The sequence below is a fragment of the Aegilops tauschii genome, chromosome 5 (genome assembly GCF_002575655.3).
Source record: "Aegilops tauschii subsp. strangulata cultivar AL8/78 chromosome 5, Aet v6.0, whole genome shotgun sequence".
In the NCBI taxonomy this organism is placed as follows: Eukaryota; Viridiplantae; Streptophyta; class Magnoliopsida; order Poales; family Poaceae; genus Aegilops; species Aegilops tauschii.
Genome location: NC_053039.3, coordinates 34,562,528 through 34,582,838, shown reverse-complemented (window position 1 = coordinate 34,582,838; position 20,311 = coordinate 34,562,528). Strand labels below are relative to the sequence as shown.

At 45.8% G+C, this 20,311-nt stretch overlaps 2 long non-coding RNA genes across 2 annotated transcripts in view; both read left to right on the top strand.

Annotated features, from left to right (window-relative positions):
- The first annotated feature begins 141 nt into the window (after positions 1–141).
- LOC123493841 (uncharacterized) lies at positions 142–3,349 on the top strand. Its single transcript, XR_006663230.2, has 2 exons — positions 142–1,046; positions 3,126–3,349. It is a non-coding gene; the product is annotated as an uncharacterized lncRNA (long non-coding RNA).
- Positions 3,350–7,567: 4,218 nt separating this feature from the next.
- LOC141023268 (uncharacterized) overlaps positions 7,568–20,311 on the top strand; it is a 35,244-nt gene continuing 22,500 nt past the window's right edge. The window contains exon 1 of the long non-coding RNA XR_012183988.1: positions 7,568–9,408. This is a non-coding gene — a long non-coding RNA (uncharacterized lncRNA). The remainder of the gene's footprint in view (positions 9,409–20,311) is intronic.

Here is a 20,311-nt window from a genome sequence, read left to right as displayed (position 1 = left end):
CAGCTGGACTGGCCCCAAATCTCTTCTCTCTTTCCCTAGCCTCTAAACTGGCCCAGTTGGCCCAAGACCCACCTCTCCCACCTTAACCATAGCCCGATCACTCCCTCACCCCTCACTCCCTTCCCCCCGTTCCCTCTCGCGCCGCCAGGGACAGCGCTCGCTCCCGATCCCCTCCTCTTCCATCGATCGATCCCCTCACCCTCTCCCTCTCGTCTTCTCCCTTGCGCCGCCACCCACAAAGAGAGAGAGGAGCGAGACCGCGCGCCCGGCCTCCTCCTCGACGCCAAACCCCGCCGCCGCTTGGCCCCGACACCCCGCCTGTCCGCCTCCGCGCCAGCCGGAGCCCCCGCCGCCACCTCCTCGGAGCCGCGCCGCTCCTCCCTCCGCAGTCGAGCCGTCCCGCCGCCCGGACCTCGCCGGCCATCCCCGTCGCCGTGCGCTGCCAACCTCCTACCTCTTCCGCCCGGCCCGCCCACCGCCGTCGGGCTCCTGAGCACCTCCTTCCGCCGGCCCGACGAGCAACAGCAGCGACCTCCCCGTCCCTCGTGCGACCTCCTCCTCGCCAGATCCACGCCGACACGTCAACCCCGTCCTCCTCCGAGATGGATCAGGCAAGCTGCCCGGATCTGGCGCCGCCCCGAGGCCCCTTGTGTTGCTTTGTGTTGGACCGTCAAGACCGGCAAGATCAACTACACGACGAGGCGCCAATACCACGACACCCATGTTCGTCTACGGAATGTGTACCACTACGCCGGGGACCTTGGATGCACCAAGTTCCACTACGAGATGTACCACTACCGTCATCGGGGACCCGTTTCGTCAAGTTCAAATACACGGCTGTGACCTCGGATTTGGACTACAAGCGCCAAGTACCCCACCGGCAAGACCACACGGACGCTCGAACGACTACAGACCGGGACGCTCGAACGACTACAGACCGAAACGCCAAGTTCCTCTCCGGACTTGTACGACTACCGTCGCGAGAACATCTACTTCCATTTACATCGCATTGAACTCGTTCCACCCTAAAAATGCACGCTTTGAAGGTATAACCCCGAGACGACGCCCGAGAACGAATGCATGTGTGTTGTATGAGATGCTCGTGTTTGCACTGTGTCCGAGTTGTCATTGCACGGTCTTCCTCTGTTGCCATGCGTCGACCCGTGGGAACCCGGTGAGCGGGATCACCCCACCATCTCTCGCATGTCCGCACACCTGCTCTTTTGCACCGGTGTCTCACTGAGTTGTCGGACCATCGGAATGTTGTCGTGGCACCATTTTCGTTGTCGTTGTCATGGCACCCCTTTCGTTCCGCCACGGTGACAAATGCTTTATAACATGCTCATGTCAACATTCTCTTAAAATTGCATAAAACTTGCATATGTCATCCGCACCATGATAACAACATTTAAAAATTTTAAAATTGTTATTTGCATCAAATTGCTAAATGACATGTGGGGATTTATCGGAATTGTTGTTTGTTTACTCTGGCCTCACTTAAACTTGCCTAGATAGGTAGTTCGATTATGCTTCACCTCTTGCCATGTTAACTAACATTTAATATTGGTGTGTAGCTTTAACGAGAGCGAACTAAATAATTAAATATGGCGCTTCTTCAGTATGCAACTCGTTGCATATTGAGCTCCACTTAACTTGTAGTATTGTTTGTTGCACTTTGCCATGCCATGACTCATTAAACTGAACATGTATCATACTTGATTGTGCATCATGCCATGTTTATGTGATGGTTGTTTATCATGATGTTTGCTTCTTTCCGGTTGCGCTTCTCCTTGATAGTTCCGGTTACGTTGCGATTGTGAGGATCCGTTCGACTATGTTGGTTCGTCTACTTCATGGATTCGATCTTCTTTTTAGCGGGATTTCAGGCAAAATGACCGTCACCTTGGATCTCACTACTACCTTTGCTATGCTAGTTGTCTCGATGCTATCGCTATGTCGCGCTACCTACCACTTGTTTATCATCCTCCCCATTTTTCATGTTAGCCTCTAACCTTTTTCACCATCTCAGCAAACCGTTGTGTGGCTATGTTACCACTTTGCTCAGCCCCTCTTATAGCGTTGTTGGAGGTGCAGTTGCAGGTTGTTTCATGTTGGGACATGGATATCATGGATATCATGGGATATCACAATATCTCTTATTTAATTAATGCATCCATATACTTGGTAAAGGGTATAAGCCTCGGCCTTTTGCCTGGTGTTCTGGTCCACTCTTGCCGCCCTAGTTTCCATCATACCGGTGTTATGTTTCTTGATTTTGGGTTTCTAACACGGTTGGGGTTTATGGGGCCACCTTAACAGTTTGCTTTGAATAAAACTCTTCCAGCAAGGCCCAACATTGGTTTTAACATTTGCCAAAATAATAATACTGATAATTAATTAATTGGCATAGGGGGTCGCGTCCCCGAGGATTCTTAATTCAACATAATACAGAGGGGCCAGTGTTGTTGGTGCCGGTCCAAACTGGACGATGTCCGGCGCCCCCTCGGCAACCAGGGTCTCAGCAAACCCAACGTCTGGCCCATTCGGTGTGCCCTGAGAACGAGATACGTGTGGCTCCTATTGGGATTTGTCAGCACATTGGGCGGTCTTGCTGGTTTTGTTTTACCATTGTTGAAATGTCTTGTGAATCGGGATTCTGAGCTTGATCGGGTTGTTTCGGGAGGAGGATTTTTCTCCGTTGATCGTGAGAGCTTGTCATGTGCTAAGTTGGGACACCCCTGCAGGGTTTAAACTTTCAAGAGCTGTGCCCACGGTTATGTGGCAGATGGGAGTTTTTAATATCCAGTTGTAGTGAACCTGAACTAAACTCAATTAAAATACACCGTGACTGTCTCTTTTTGGGTAAGTTCGAGAAGAGAACACGGTTGGGTTATGTTTGAACGTAAGTAGTCCAGGATCACTTATTGATATTAATAGTTTGCGACCGTTGTGTAGTTTCTCATGTTATTCTTGTACTCATAAGTTAGCCACCATACACTGCTTAGTGCTGCTGCAACCTCACCACTTATCCATTCCTTACCCATTAAGCTTTGCTAGTCTTGATACCCATGGTAATGGGATTGCTGAGTCCTCGTGGCTCACAGATTACTACAACAATATTGCAGGTACAGGTAATGCGATGATCATGACGAGAGAGCGATGCTTGCTTGTTTGGAGTTTTTCTTCTGCTTCTTCTTCTTCATTCAAGGGATAGGTTCCGGGTCGGGGAGCCTGGGTTTAGCAGGGTGGATGTCGTTCTTCTTTTTCGTTTGATTTCATCAGTCGTCGGATCCTGCTCTTCTGTATGATGATTGCTATGTATTGATGTATTGATGTATTCTTGTTGTAACTTGTGGCAAGTGTAAGCCTTTATCTTGTATTTTTATCTATTCAGTACATGGTATGTCGTAATGATATCCACCTTGCTATGCGCTCGAAATGCGATTGTGCCCCGATCATAAATTCATCACGTGATTGGGATAGAATCGCATCTTGGGCACTACAAGTTGGTATCCGAGCCTTACCGACCTTAGGAGCCCCCTTGATTGATCGAATCGCTGTCGTTGTTGAGTCTAGAAAGAAAACTATTTTGAGTCTCGTTATATATCGGAGAGTAGTAATTCTTTTTTACTTCTTATCCCCTTTGTCCCTCTGGTGAGGACTCGTGACATATGTGTTTTCCCACTCTTCTACCCTTTCTCACTCAATTTTTTTAGGATGATGCGGGTATGGTGGAATCGTTTTGATACCATTGTGATGGGGATTCTGTCTTGGTGCCTCCTAACATTTAGGAGTTGTGAGAGTGTCCCGGGGAGTTGAGCTCCAAGGTGTTTTTGTCACAGTGCTTATCGTTTCAGTCCCGGAATACCAGAGGTCACCGACATCGAAAACATTTCTATACTCTTTGTGGTGAGAGTAGTTTGGCGCCACCCAGTACTATGGAGAGCGATCAGATGTATTGCCACAGCTAGTATATCGGATGTTTTCGAAGATCTGGGGTACACGATTTCCGAGATTTTCTTGGTTATGTGTTGATGGATGGATACAGTTGGAGTGTAGGATTTGTTAGTTTTGTGCGATATTTGTGCTCCCTCTATCCCCAACACCAAATTGCATAACCAGAAAGTTTCAGGAGTTAATAGGTGGGAATTCAAGTAGTTACCCAGGAATTCTTTCAGACAGATGTATGATTTGAGATTGGGGTCCAACGTCTAGTGGTTCGTTTTTCACGGCCGATTTACAGTGGTCGCGGGGAGTCTTAAAGAATCCTTGGCTATGCTGATTCGGGGACGTCTCATTTGTCATTCATGATGTCCGCTGTACATCGTGCCCGTGGGGCCTCATCGCGAACACTCTGGGCGAAATCTCTATCATATGCTTGTTTCCGGCTGATTCTGCAAACCAAATCCTTTGTTTTGATTTGGTTGTGGTATTCGAGTTGCTTCCAAGTCAAGTGTTGATTCCATACCATTTCCTAAGCGGTATTCTCATATTTCTATGTGAATGCCAATCCTTCTGGATCATTGAGATTGTAATGTCAATCCTTTTCAACCGGTGCACTTCTATTCAAGCTATTCCATACGGGCGTCGTTTAGAAGCATGAGGATTGTTCATTTCATCCGTCCCAAGTTGCATTCATTTTTCCCACCATCCCACCCTTTTCTTCAAGGACTCGGATATCTTAATCAAATATCCATTATAATCATGTGAAGTCTCTTCATTTTTCCTTCAGTGTTCTTTATCCGGCGATTATCATGAAGATGCTCAGGAGTTTTCAAGTTCATCATTCTTTTGTCTTCAAATTTCCGGTGGATTAAGTCCAAGCTTTCGGCGTTGATCATATTCTTTTCCTTGGTTCAGATGTTTTCCCATGTTGGAATTTCTTATCCAAGGCTCTCTTATTTATTCACCTCTCTCTATTCATTTGTTCTGGAGTGCTAGAGATATCTCAGAAGATTTGAGTTTCCATTCTTAATCCTTTCAAGCTATTTCGAGGTCTTACCTTATTCAAGCCATTTAATTTAACCGGTGCAATCTCTATTTGAAAGTTGTTCAACGGTATTCTCTTTTGAGTGGGCCCTAACCCACAGGTCTTTTCCCAGGATATTACCTGACTCTTCTAAATTTTCTGGAGTTATTCTCAAATTATTTTCAAAGTTTGATGTAAGAATGAATTTTCACCAGTCAAATGCCTTCTCCAAGATTGCTTTCAAATTATTTCCATCTTTAGCTCAACCTTTTGTCCTTTCATTCATCCAAAGTGTCTCAACAATCTGGTGGTATTTATCATCGTCATTCTTGTCATCTGAAGGCCGGATACGAGTTTCTCTGAAGTCATTTCCCGTTTTCGTGAAGAATCATGGTTCTAGCTTCATGCCATCCTCTCAAAGTGTTTTCGATGGTGAGATTCATACCCATCGAAAGCATTTTAGGAGTTTCTTCCCTTTCTCGATCATCCGAATGCCATCATTTCTGAATATTACTCATTCTCAGCTTTCAGCTCTTGTTCTCCAAATCTTACCGCTGCATCGTTCAAGTATTCTCTAGTCAGCTTGTCATCTCTTCATTCTCTTGTATCTAAATTCACTCAAGTATCTTCGTCCGTTTTCTAATTCTTTCCGGTGTTTTGTTATCCTTTCTTCATTTGTTTTTTAACTTCTTATGGCGGTTCGTTCAAGATTCCTCTTCCTTTGTTCTTATATCAATTAATTCGATCTTTCCAAAATCCTACCGGTGGTTCGTTGAAGACCTTCCTCAAGTTTGCTCTATATCTCTCTTCAATCCTTTTCAACGAGAATAAGTAGTATGCCAAATCCGTTGCTTGTCATCAATTTAAATTGGTGAAGGATACGCATAACATAATTCTTATTCTTGTTTCATCCAAGTGATTGATTCCTTCCTTCAGAGTCGTTCATGATATCAATTTCTTGGGTTAAGTTGTTCATCTTTCGTTTCCGGAGTTCCAAGTTTTCTCGGTTATCTCGTCACGAAGCTCCATCTAGTCATTGCAAGGCTTCATCTTGTTCTTTTCAACTTTCCTTTCGTTTCATCATTCTTTTATTACCGGAGTTCTCACAAAGGCTCAACAGAGTGGTTCATTAAGATTTCATTCATTCTCAGTATGTTCGTCAAGATTCTTGTTGGAGGAGCTGAAGCGCTCTTTATCGTGCATTCTGAAGTGCAATTCTTTCTACTTTATCTTTTGAGGTGGCGTTATGTCATTCTTGACAATTTCCCTTCGCGTTTCGTGATTCACATGTTGTCAAGAATGAGGTATTTTAAATCCATCAATCACTTGGTTGGAGTTATCTTGGTAAAGATTTCACCTAAAACTTTTCCAAAGTATTGTTGCTATTTGTAGTGCTTATCAACGATCCAAGTTTTCTCCTATCCTCTCGGCGAAAGAAGTTTTTCATCTCTTTGTCGATCTAAAGCAAGCAATTGTTCCGTTAGTGGCATAATTTCACCTCAAGTTTTGAGATGTCTCCATAAGCCCATGAGGATCATATCCTTTCGTTGTTGATAATCCCACAACTCTGTTCCGGCATTCCTCGTAAGCAAGTTCTGGGTGGTACACTATGTTGTTCTTTTCTCCGTTCATTCCATTCCATTCTTTCATTTGCTCCGGAGGAATTGTGATGTTGCTCTCTTCGACCAATCATCTCATTTTCTCAAGATCATGTTCTTTTTCTTGCTTATCCATTTAACCGGGGTGTTGTGTTCTCATTCAAGTTCTTTCATCTTATCAAGTCTTGCGTCTCTTTTCAACCAGAGTGCTGCCCGAATCCTTTTACTCTTATTCCTTGTCCAAATAATTTTAACCGGAGTGGCTTCAAAATCTATCTTGTCCCTTGAGCTCTTGGTTCTCGTTGTATTCCTTGCTCCTCTTCCTAATGGGTGTTTTCAATCTCGTTCATCTCCATTGTATTCTTTCTTTCAATTTGTTCAACCTCCCAAGGCTCGTGGTTTCACTCGTTTGTCAAAGAAGCAACTTTGTTTTACCTCTTCCTCTTCCGCTTATCTCTGGTGTCAGCCCTAGATCTCGGGGCGAGATCTCTTGTAAGTGGAGGAGAGTTGTGACGACCCGAGACTGACGCTCCAGATGCCTTCCATGTATTCTGAGTTTCGCCGTGCGATTTATTTGTTTGTTGCATTCTTCATAGCATCATTTACATTGCATCATGGCATCATGTCATTTAATTTTTAAAACTCATCTAAATAAATCGTATGGATCTTCGATCCATTTAAATCGAGGGAATTCACATGGTGAGTTCTCTTTATAACATATCCTCCCAATATTTTAGGGAGCTATAATAAATATTCCATTAGTTTGGAATTAACCGCAACCCACTTGCAAGTTAAATTCCCTTTGCTTCGAAATATTCCAAGTCCTTCCTCTTTCTCTTTTCAATCCATTTGAAGTTGTGGAGCTTTGATAAATATTTCAGAGTGGCCGCATATTAATTTTCCATCTCAATCAGAAAGTATTCAATAGTTCGGATATTTTTCTTCTCTCTGCTGGGAAGTGGCAAATGTTCAGCAGTAAGCAGCTGGGCTGGCCCCAAATCTCTTCTCTCTTTCCCTAGCCTCTAAACTGGCCTAGTTGGCCCAAGACCCACCTCTCCCACCTTAACCCTAGCCCGATCACTCCCTCACCCCTCGCTCCCTTCCCCCCGTTCCCTCTTGCGCCGCCAGGGACAGAGCGCTCACTCCCGATCCCCTCCTCTTCCCCCACCCTCTCCCTCTCGTCTTCTCCCTTGAGCCGCCACCCACAGAGAGAGAGAGGAGCGAGACCCCGCGCCCGACCTCCTCCTCGACGCCAAACCCCGCCGCAGCTTGGCCCCGACAGCCCGCGCATGTCCGCCTCCGCGCCAGCCGGAGCCCCCGCCGCCACCTCCTCGGAGCCGCGCCGCTCCTCCCTGTGCAGTCGAGCCGTCTCGCCGCCTGGACCTCGCAGGCAATCCCCGTCACTGTGCACTGCCAACCTCCTGCCTCTGCAGCCCGGCCCGGCCGCCGCCGTCGGGCTCCCGAGCGCCTCCTTCCGCCGGCCCGACGAGCAATAGTAGCGACCTCCCCGTCCCTCGTGCGAGCTCCTCCTCGCCAGATCCGCGCCGCCACGTCAACCCTGTCCTCCTCCGGGACGGATCCGGCAAGTTCTGCCCGGATCTGGCGCCGCCCCGAGGCCCCTTGTGTTGCGTTGTGTTGGACCATCAAGACCGGCAAGATCAACTATGCGACGAGACGCCAATACCACGACACCCATGTTCGTCTACAGAATGTGTACCACTACGCCGGGGACCTTGGATGCACCAAGTTCCACTACGAGATGTACCACTACCGTCGTCGGGGACCCGTTTCGTCAAGTTCAAATACACGGCTATGACCTTGGATTTGGACTGCAAGCGCAAGTACGCCACCGGCAAGACCGCACGGACGCTCGAACGACTACAGACTGAAACGCCAAGTTCCTCTCCGGACATGTACGACTACCATCGCGAGAACATCTACTTCCATCTACACCGCATTGAACTCGTTCCGCCCTAAAAATGCACGCTTCAAAGGTATAACCTGAGACGACGCCCGAGAACGAATGCATGCGTGTTGTATGAGATGCTCGTGTTTGCACCGTGTCTGAGTTGTCATTGCACGGTCTTTCTCGTTTGCCATGCGTCGACCCGTGGGAACCCGGTAACCGGGATCACCCCACCATCTCTAGCATGTTCCGCACGTCCACACACTTGCTCTTTTGCACCGGTGTCTCACTGAGTTGTCGGATCATCGGAATGTTGCCGTGGCACCATTTCCGTTGTCGTTGCCGTGGCACCCCTTTCATTCCGGCACGATGACAAATGCTTCATAACATGCTCATGTCAACATTTTCTTAAAATTGCATATAACTTGCATATGTCATCCGCATCATGATAACAACGTTTAAAATCTTTAAAATTGTTGTTTGCATCAAATTGCTAAATGACATATGGGGATTTATCAGAATTGTTGTTTGTTGTTTCCGGCCTCACTTAAACTTGCCTAGATAGGTAGTTCAATTATGCTTCACCTCTTGCCATGTTAACCAACATCTAATATTGTTGAGTAGTTTTAACGAGAGCAAACTAAATAATTAAATATGGTGTTTCTTCAATATGCAACTCGTTGCATATTGAGCTTCGCTTAACTTGTAGTATTGTTTGTTGCACTTTGCCATGCCATGACTCATTAAACTGGACATGCATCATACTTGATTGTGCATCATGCCATGTTTATGTGATGGTTGTTACCATGATGTTTGCTTCTTTCCGGTTGAGCTTCTCCTTGATAGTTCCGGTTACGTTGCGATTGTGAGGATCAATTCGACTATGTTGGTTCGTCTACTTCATGTATTCGATCTTCTTTCTAGCGGGATTTCAGGTAAGATGATCGTCACCTTGGATCTCACTACTATCTTTGCTATGCTAGTTGTCACGATACTATCGCTATGTCGCGCTACCTACCACTTGTTTATCATGCCTCCCCATTTGCCATGCTAGCCTCTAACCCTTTTCACCATCCCAGCAAACCGTTGTGTGGCTATGTTACCGCTTTGCTCAGCCCCTCTTATAGCGTTGCTAGTTGCAGGTGCAGTTGCAGTTTGTTCCATGTTGGGACATGGATATCATGGGATATCACAATATCTCTTATTAAATTAATGCATCAATGTACTTGGTAAAGGGTGGAAGGCTCGGCCTTTGCCTCGTGTTTTGTTCCACTCTTGCCGCCCTAGTTTCCATCATACCGGTGTTATGTTTTTTGATTTTGCGTTCCTAACACGGTTGGGGTTTATGGGCCCCCCTTGACAGTTCGCTTTGAATAAAACTCTTCTAGCAAGGCCCAACATTGGTTTTAACATTTGCCAACATAATAATACTGATAATTAATTAATTGGCATAGTGGGTGGCATTCCCGGGGATTCTTAATTCAACATAATACAGGGGGCCAGTGCTGTTGGTGCTGGTCCAAACTGGGCAATGTCCGGCGCCCCCTGAGCAACCAGGGTCTCAGCCAACTCGATGTCTGGCCCATACGGTGTGCCCTGAGAACGAGATACGTGCGGCTCCTACCAGGATTTGTGGGCACATCGGGCAGTCTTGCTGCTTTTATTTTACCATTGTCGAAATGTCTTGTGAACCGGGATTTCGAGCTTGATCGGGTTGTTCCAGGAGGAGGATTTTCCTCCGTTGATCGTGAGAGCTTGTCATGGGCTAAGTTGGGACACCCATGTAGGGTTTAAACTTTCGAGAGCCGTACCTCCAGTTATGCCGTAGATGGGAGTTTTTAATATCCGGTTGTAGTGTGATGACCCACAAGTATAGGGGATCAATTGTAGCTCTTTTCAGTAAGTAAGAGTGTCGAACCCAACGAGGAGCAGAAGGAAATGACAAGTGGTTTTCAGCAAAGTAATGTCTGCAAGTGCTGAAATTATAAGTAGCAGAGTAGTTTGATAGTAAGATAATTTGTAACGAGCAAGTAACGATAATAGTAACTAAAGTGCAGCAAGGTAGCCCAATCCTTTTGATGCAAAGGACAGTCCAAAACGGTCTCTTATAATAAGCAAAGAGTTCTTGAGGGTACACGGGATTTTTATCTAGTCACTTTCACCATGTTGGTTTGATTTGTGTTCGCTACTTTGATAATTTGATATGTGGGTGGACCGGTGCTTAGGTGTTGTTCTTACATGAACAAACCTCCTACTTATGATTAACCCTCCCGCAAGCATCCACAACTACGAGAAAAGTATTAAGAATAAATTCTAACCGTAGCATTAAACTTTTGGATCCAATCGGTCCCTTACGGAATAGCGCATAAACTGGGGTTTAAGCTTCTGTCACTCTCGCATCCCATCATTTAATTGCTACTCCACAATGCATTTCCCTAGGCCCAAATATGGTGAAGTGTCATGTAGTCAATGTTCACATGACACCACTAAAGGAATCACAACATACATACTATCAAAATATCGAACACATATCAAGTTCACATGATTACTTGCAACACGATTTCTCCCATGACCTCAAGAACAAAAATAACTACTCACAAATGATAATAATGCTCAAGATCAGAGGGGTATTAAATAGCATATTGGATCTGAACATATAATCTTTCATCAAATAAACCATATAGTAACCAACTACAAGATGTAATCATCACTACTAGTCACCCACAAGCACCAATCTATAGGTCCGGTAACAAGATTGAACACAAGAGATGAACTAGGGTTTGAGATGAGATGGTGCTGTTGAAGATGTTGATGGAGATTGCCCTCCCCAAGATGGGAGAGTTGTTGGTGATGATGAGGACGATGATTTCCCCCTCCGGGAGGGAAGTTCCCCCGGCGGAATCGCTCCACCGGAGGGCAAAAGTGCTCCTACCCAAGTTCTGCCTCGAGACGGCGGCGCTCCGTCCCGAAAGTCCTCTCCTAATTTTTTTCTAGGCCAAAATGACTTATATACTAGAAGATGGGCACCGGAGGTGGGCCTGGGTGAGCACAACCCACCAGGGCGCGCCTGGGCTCCCTGGCGCGCCCAGGTGGGTTGTGCCCACCTGGTGGGCCCCCTCTGGTAGTTATTTGCTCCAATATTTTTCAAATATTCAATAAAAAATCTCCATGAAGTTTCAGCTTGTTTGGAGTTGTGCAGAATAGGTGACCTAACGTAGTTTTTCCAGGTCCAGATTTCCAGCTACCGGAATTCTCCCTCTTTGTGTATACCTTGCATATTATGAGAGAAAAGGCATTAGAATTACTCCAAAAAGCATTATTATGGATAAAAACATCATAAATAACAGTAGGAAAACATGATGCAAAATGGACGTATCAACTCCCCCAAGCTTAGACCTCGCTTGTCCTCAAGCGAAAACCGAAATCGTAAAACATGTCCACATGCTTAGAGAGAGAGGTCTCGATAAAAACAAAATACGGACATAGAAGCATCATGTAGATTATTATAACAGCAACAAAATTAAACATAAGGCTTTTATCATAGAACTTGTTGTAGGGAATCGTAGCATAATTTAAAATTTTCCTACGCTCACCAAGATGCATCTATGGAGTCTACTAGCAACGAAGGGAAATGAGTGGATCTACATACCCTTGTAGATCGCGAGCGGAAGCGTTCCAATGAACGTGGATGACGGAGTCGTACTCGCCGTGATCCAAATCACCGATGACCGAGTGCCGAACGTACGGCACCTCCGCGTTCAACACACGTACGGTGCAGCGACGTCTCCTCCTTCTTGATCCAGCAAGGGGGAAGGAGAGGTTGATGGAGATCCAACAGCACGACGGCGTGGTGGTGGATGTAGCGGCTCTCCGGCAGGGCTTCGCAAGCTTCTGCGAGAGAGAGAGAGGTGTTGCAGGGGAGGAGGGAGGCGCCCAAGGCTTAGATGTTGCTGCCCTCCCTTCCCCCCACTATATATAGGGCCAAGGGAGAGGGGGGGGGCGCAGCCTTGCCCCTTCCTCCAAGGAAGGGTGCGGCCAGGGGGGAGTCCTTCCCCCCCAAGGCACCTCGGAGGTGCCTTCCCCCTTTAGGACTCTCCCTTCTTTCTTATCTCTTGCGCATGGGCCTCTTGGGGCTGGTGCCCTTGGCCCATATAGGCCAAGGCGCACCCCTTACAGCCCATGTGGCCCCCCGGGGCTGGTGGACCCCCTTGGTGGACCCCCGGACCCCTTTCGGCACTCCCGGTACAATACCGATAAAGCGCGAAACTTTTCCGGCGACCAAAATAAGACTTCCCATATATAAATCTTTACCTCCGGACCATTCCGGAACCTCTCGTGACGTCCGGGATCTCATCCGGGACTCCGAACAACCTTCGGGTTTCCGCATACATATATCTCTACAACCCTAGCGTCACCGGACCTTAAGTGTGTAGACCCTACGGGTTCGGGAGACATGCAGACATGACCGAGAAGCCTCTCCGGTCAATAACCAACAGCGGGATCTGGATACCCATGTTGGCTCCCACATGTTCCACGATGATATCATCGGATGAACCACGGTGTCGAGGATTCAATCAATCCGTATGCAATTCCCTTTGTCAATCGGTATGTTACTTGCCCGAGATTCGATCGTCGGTATCCCAATACCTTGTTCAATCTCGTTACCGGCAAGTCTCTTTACTCGTACCGCAATGCATGATCCCGTGACTAACGCCTTAGTCACATTGAGCTCATTATGATGATGCATTACCGAGTGGGCCCAGAGATACCTCTCCGTCACACGGAGTGACAAATCCCAGTCTCGATCCGTGCCAACCCAACAGACACTTTCGGAGATACCCGTAATGCACCTTTATAGTCACCCAGTTACGTTGTGACGTTTGGCACACCCAAAGCACTCCTACGGTATCCGGGAGTTGCACGATCTCATGGTCTAAGGAAAAGATACTTGACATTGGAAAAGCTCTAGCAAACGAAACTACACGATCTTTTATGCTATGCTTAAGTTGGGTCTTGTCCATCACATCATTCTCCTAATGATGTGATCCCGTTATCAATGACATCCAATGTCCATAGTCAGGAAACCATGACTATCTGTTGATCAACGAGCTAGTCAACTAGAGGCTTACTAGGGACAGGTTGTGGTCTATGTATTCACACATGTATTACGATTTCCGGACAATACAATTATAGCATGAATAATAGACAATTACCATGAACAAAGAAATATAATAATAACCATTTATTATTGCCTCTAGGGCATATTTCCAACAGTCTCCCACTTGCACTAGAGTCAATAATCTAGTTCACATCACCATGTGATTAACATTCACTGGTCACATCACCATGTGACCAACATCTAAAGAGTTTACTAGAGTCAACAATCTAGTTCACATCACTATGTGATTAACACTCAATGTGTTCTGGTTTGATCATGTTATGCTTGTGAGAGAGGTTATTAGTCAACGGGTCTGAACCTTTCAGAACCGTGTGCTTTACGAATATCTATGTCATCTTGTGGATGCTACCATGCGCTATTTGGAGCCATTTCAAATAATTGCTCTACTATACGAATCCGGTTTACTACTCAGAGTTATCCGGATTAGTGTCAAAGTTCGCATCGACGTAACCCTTTACGACGAACTCCTTTCCACCTCCATAATCGAGAAAAATTCCTTAATCCACTAGGTACTAAGGATAAGTTCGACCGCTGTCATGAGATCCTTTCCGGATCACCATTGTACCCCCTTGACCAACTCATGGCAACGCACACTACATGTGCGGTACACAGCATAGCATACTATAGAGCCTACGTCTAAAGCATAGGGGACGACCTTCGTCCTTTCTCTATCTTCTGCTGTGGTCAGGTCTTGAGTCTCACTCAATACTCACACCTTGTAACACAGCCAAGAACTCCTTGTTTGCTGATCTATTTTGAACTCTTTCAAAATCATGTTAAGGTGTGCTGTCTTTTGAAAGTATCATCAGGCGTCTTGATCTATCTCTATGGATCTTGATGCCCAATATGTAAGTAGCTTTATCCAGGTCTTCCTTTGAAAAACTCCTTTCAAACAACCCTTTATGCTTTCCAGAAATTTTACATCATTTCGGATCAACAATATGTCATTCACATATACTTATCAGAAATGTTGTAGCGCTCCCACTCACTTTATTGTAAATACAAGTTTCTAACAAACTTTGTATAAACCCAAAAACTTTGATCACTCCATCAAAGCGTATATTCTGACTCCGAGATGCTTGCTCTAATCCATGGAAGGATCGCTGGAGCTAGCATACCTTTTAGCATCCTTAGGATCGACAAAACCTTTCTGATTGTATCACATACAACCTTTCCTTACAAAAACTGGTAAGGAAACTTGTTTTGACATCCATCTGCCAGATTTCATAAATGTAGCTAATGCTAACATGATTCCGACGGACCTAAGCATCGCTACGGATGAGAAAAACTCATCGTAGTCAGCTCCTTGAACTTGTGAAAATACTCTTTGCCACAAGTCGAGCTTCATAGACGGTAACATTACCGTCCATGTCCGTCTTCTTCTTAAAGATCCATTTATCTCAATGGCTTGCCGATCATCGGGCAAGTTCACCAAAGTCCATGCTTTGTTCTGATACATGGATTCTATCTCGGATTTCATGGCCTCGAGCCATTCGTCGGAATATGGGCCCACCATCGCTTCTCCATAGCTCGTAGGTTCATTGTTGTCTAGCAACATGACTTCCAAGACAGGATCACGCATTACTCTAAAGTAGTGCGCATCCTCGTCGTCCTACGAGGTTTGGTAGTGACTTGATCCGAAGTTTCATGATCACTATCATAAGCTTCCACTTCAATTGGTGTAGGTGCCACAGGAACAACTTCCTGTGCCCTGCTACATACTAGTTGAAGCGACGGTTCAATAACCTTATCAAGTCTCCACCATCCTCCCACTCAATTCTTTCGAGAGAAACTTTTCCTCGAGAAAGGACTCATTTCTAGAAGCAATTACTTTTGCTTCCAGATCTGAAATAGGAGGTATACCCAACTGTTTTTGGGTATTCTATGAAGATGCATTTATCCGCTTTGGGTTCGAGCTTATCAGCCTGAAACTTTTTCACATAAGCATCGCAGCCCCAAACTTTTAAGAAACGACAACTTAGGTTTCTATAAACGGTGTCGTCTCAACGGAATTGCGTGGTGCCCCTTTTAAAGTGAATGCGGTTGTCTCTAATGCCTAACCCATAAACGATAGTGGTAATTTGATAAGAAACATCATGGTATGCACCATATCCAATAGGGTGCAGTTATGATGTTCGGACACACCATCACACTATGGTGTTCCAGGCGGTATTAATTGTGAAACACTTTCCACAATGTCTCAATTGTGTGCCAAACTCGTAACTCAGATACTCATCTCTATGATCATATCACAGACATTTTATCCTCTTGTCACGATGATCTTCAACTTCACTCTGAAATTACTTGAATCTTTCAATAATTCAGACTTGTGTTTCATCAAGTAAATACACTCAACATCTACTCAAATCATCTGTGAAGTAAGAACATAACGATATCCACTGCATGCCTCAGCACTCATTGGACTGTGTACATCAAAATGTATTACTTCCAATAAGTTGCTCTCTTGTTCCATCTTACTGAAAACGAGGACATTCAGTCATTTTGCCCATGTGGTATGATTTGCATGTCTTAAGAGATTCATAATCAAGTGAGTCCAAACGATCCATCTGTATGGAGTTTCTTCATGCATATATACCAATAGACATGGTTCGCATGTCTCAATCTTTTCAAAAACGAGTGAGTCCAAAGATCCATCTACATGGAGCTTCTTCATGCGTTCTATACCAATATGACTCAAGTTGCAGTGCCACAAGTATGTGGTACTATCATTACTATTTTATATCTTTTGGCACGAACATGTGTATCACTACGATCGAGATTCATTTTAGGTGCAAGACCATTGAAGGTATTATTCAAATAAACAGAGTAACCATTATTCTCCTTAAATGAATAACCGTTTTGCGGTAAACATAATCCAATCATGTTCACCGCAAACACCAAATCTCGATGGTAGAGGGAGCATGCGATGCTTGATCACATCAACCTTGGAAACACTTCCAACACATATCGTCATCTCACCTTTAGCTAGTCTCCATTTATTCCGCAGCTTTTATTTCGAGTTACTAACACTTAGCAACCGAACCAGTATCTAATACCCTGGTGCTGCTAGGAGTACTAGTAAAGTACACATTCATATAACGTATATCCAATATACTTCTGTCGACCTTGCCTGCCTTCTCATCTACCAAGTATCTAGGGTAGTACTGCTTCAGTGACCGTTCCTCTCATTACAGAAGCACTTAGTCTCGGGTTTGGGTTCAACCTTGGGATTCTTCACTAGAGCAGCAAACGACTTGCTGTTTCATGAAGTATCCCTTTTGCCCTTGCCCTTCTTAAACTAGTGGTTTTACTAACCATCAACAATTGATGCTCCTTCTTGATTTCTACTCTCGCGGTGTCAAGCATCGCGAATAGCTCAAGGATCATCATAATTATCCTTGATATGTTATAGTTCATCACGAAGCTCTACTAGCTTGGTGGCAGTGACTATGGAGAACTATCACTATCTCATCTGGGAGATTAACTCCCACTCGATTCAAGCGATTGTGGCACTCAGACAATCTGAGCACACGCTCAACGATTGAGCTTTTCTCCCTTAGTTTGCTGGCTTAAGAAACTTGTCAGAGGTCTCATACCTCTTGACGTGGGCACTAGTCTGAAATCCCAATTTCAGTCTTCGGAACATCTCACATGTTTTGCGATGTTTCAACAACGTCTTTGGTGCCACAATTCTAAACTGCACCGAACTATCACGTAGTCATCAAAACGTGTATGTCAGATGTTTCGTAACATCTACAGACGACGCTGAGGTTCAGCACACCGAGCGGTGCATTAAGGACATAAGCCTTCTGTGTAGCAATGAGGACAATCCTCAGTTTACGGACCTAGTCCGCATAATTGCTACTACCAACTTTCAACTAAATTTTCTCTAGGAACATATCTTAACTAGTAGAACTAAAGCGCAAGCTATGACATAATTTGCAAATACCTATTTGACTATGTTCATGATAATGAAGTTCATCTGATTATGAACTCCCACTCAGATAGACATCCCTCTGGTCATCTAAGTGAAACATGATCCGAGTTTAACTAGGCCGTGTCCGATCATCACGTGAGACGGACTAGTCAAGATCGGTGAACATCTCCATGTTGATCGTATCTTCTATACGACTCATGCTCGACCTTTCGGTCCTCCGTATTCCGAGGCCATGTCTGTACATGCTAGGCTCGTCAAGTCAACCTAAGTGTATTGCGTGTGTTCCGAGGCCATGTCTGTACATGCTAGGCTCGTCAACACCCGTTGTATTCGAACGTAAGAATCTATCACACCCGATCATCACGTGGTGCTTCGAAACGACGAACCTTCGCAACGGTGCACAGTTAGGGTGAACACTTTCTTGAAATTATTATAAGGGATCATCTTACTTACTACCGTCGTACTAAGCAAATAAGATGCAAAACATGATAAACATCACATGCAATCAAATAGTGACATGATATGGCCAATATCATTATGCTCCTTTGATCTCCATCTTCGGGGCACCATGATCATCTTTGTCACCGGCATGACACCATGATCTCTATCATCATGATCTCCATCATTGTGTCTTCATGAAGTCGTCACGCCAACGATTACTTCTACTTCTATGGCTAACGCGTTTAGCAACAAAGTAAAGTAATTTACATGGCGTTATTCAATGACACGCAGGTCATACAAAATAATAAAGACAACTCCTATGGCTCCTGCCGGTTGTCATACTCATCGACATGCAAGTCGTGATTCCTATTACAAGAATATGATCAATCTCATACATCATATATATCATTCATCACATCTTCTGGCCATATCACATCACATAGCACTTGCTGCAAAAACAAGTTAGACGTCCTCTAATTGTTGTTGCAAGTTTTTACGTGGTTTGTAGGTTTCTAGCAAGAACGTTTCTTACCTACGTATGACCACAACGTGATTTGCCAATTTCTATTTACCCTTCATAAGGACCCTTTTCATCGAATCTGTTCCGACTAAAGTAGGAGAGACAGACACCCGCTAGCCACCTTATGCAACTAGTGCATGTCAGTCGGTGGAACCTGTCTCACGTAAGAGTACGTGTAAGGTCGGTCCGGGCCGCTTCATCCTACAATGCCGCCGAAACAAGAAAAGACTAGTAGCGGCAAGAAGAATTGGCAAACTCAACGCCCACAACTACTTTGTGTTCTACTCGTGCATAGTAACTACGCATAGACCTGGCTCATGATGCCACTGTAGGGAATCGTAGCATAATTTAAAATTTTCCTACGCTCACCAAGATGCATCTATGGAGTCTACTAGCAACGGAGGGAAAGGAGTGGATCTACATACCCTTGTAGATCGCGAGCGGAAGCGTTCCAATGAACGTGGATGACGGAGTCGTACTCGCCGTGATCCAAATCACCGATGACCGAGTGCCGAACGTACGGCACCTCCGCGTTCAACACACGTACGGTGCAGCGACGTCTCCTCCTTCTTGATCCAGCAAGGGGGAAGGAGAGGTTGATGGAGATCCAACAGCACGACGGCGTGGTGGTGGATGTAGCGGCTCTCCGGCAGGGCTTCGCAAGCTTCTGCGAGAGAGAGAGAGGTGTTGCAGGGGAGGAGGGAGGCGCCCAAGGCTTAGATGTTGCTGCCCTCCCTTCCCCCCACTATATATAGGGCCAAGGGAGAGGGGGGGGGGGCGCAGCCTTGCCCCTTCCTCCAAGGAAGGGTGCGGCCAGGGGGGAGTCCTTCCCCCCCAAGGCACCTCGGAGGTGCCTTCCCCCTTTAGGACTCTCCCTTCTTTCTTATCTCTTGCGCATGGGCCTCTTGGGGCTGGTGCCCTTGGCCCATATAGGCCAAGGCGCACCCCTTACAGCCCATGTGGCCCCCCGGGGCTGGTGGACCCCCTTGGTGGACCCCCGGACCCCTTTCGGCACTCCCGGTACAATACCGATAAAGCGCGAAACTTTTCCGGCGACCAAAATAAGACTTCCCATATATAAATCTTTACCTCCGGACCATTCCGGAACCTCTCGTGACGTCCGGGATCTCATCCGGGACTCCGAACAACCTTCGGGTTTCCGCATACATATATCTCTACAACCCTAGCGTCACCGGACCTTAAGTGTGTAGACCCTACGGGTTCGGGAGACATGCAGACATGACCGAGAAGCCTCTCCGGTCAATAACCAACAGCGGGATCTGGATACCCATGTTGGCTCCCACATGTTCCACGATGATATCATCGGATGAACCACGGTGTCGAGGATTCAATCAATCCGTATGCAATTCCCTTTGTCAATCGGTATGTTACTTGCCCGAGATTCGATCGTCGGTATCCCAATACCTTGTTCAATCTCGTTACCGGCAAGTCTCTTTACTCGTACCGCAATGCATGATCCCGTGACTAACGCCTTAGTCACATTGAGCTCATTATGATGATGCATTACCGAGTGGGCCCAGAGATACCTCTCCGTCACACGAAGTGACAAATCCCAGTCTCGATCCGTGCCAACCCAACAGACACTTTCGGAGATACCCGTAATGCACCTTTATAGTCACCTAGTTACGTTGTGACGTTTGGCACACCCAAAGCACTCCTACGGTATCCGGGAGTTGCACGATCTCATGGTCTAAGGAAAAGATACTTGACATTGGAAAAGCTATAGCAAACGAAACTACA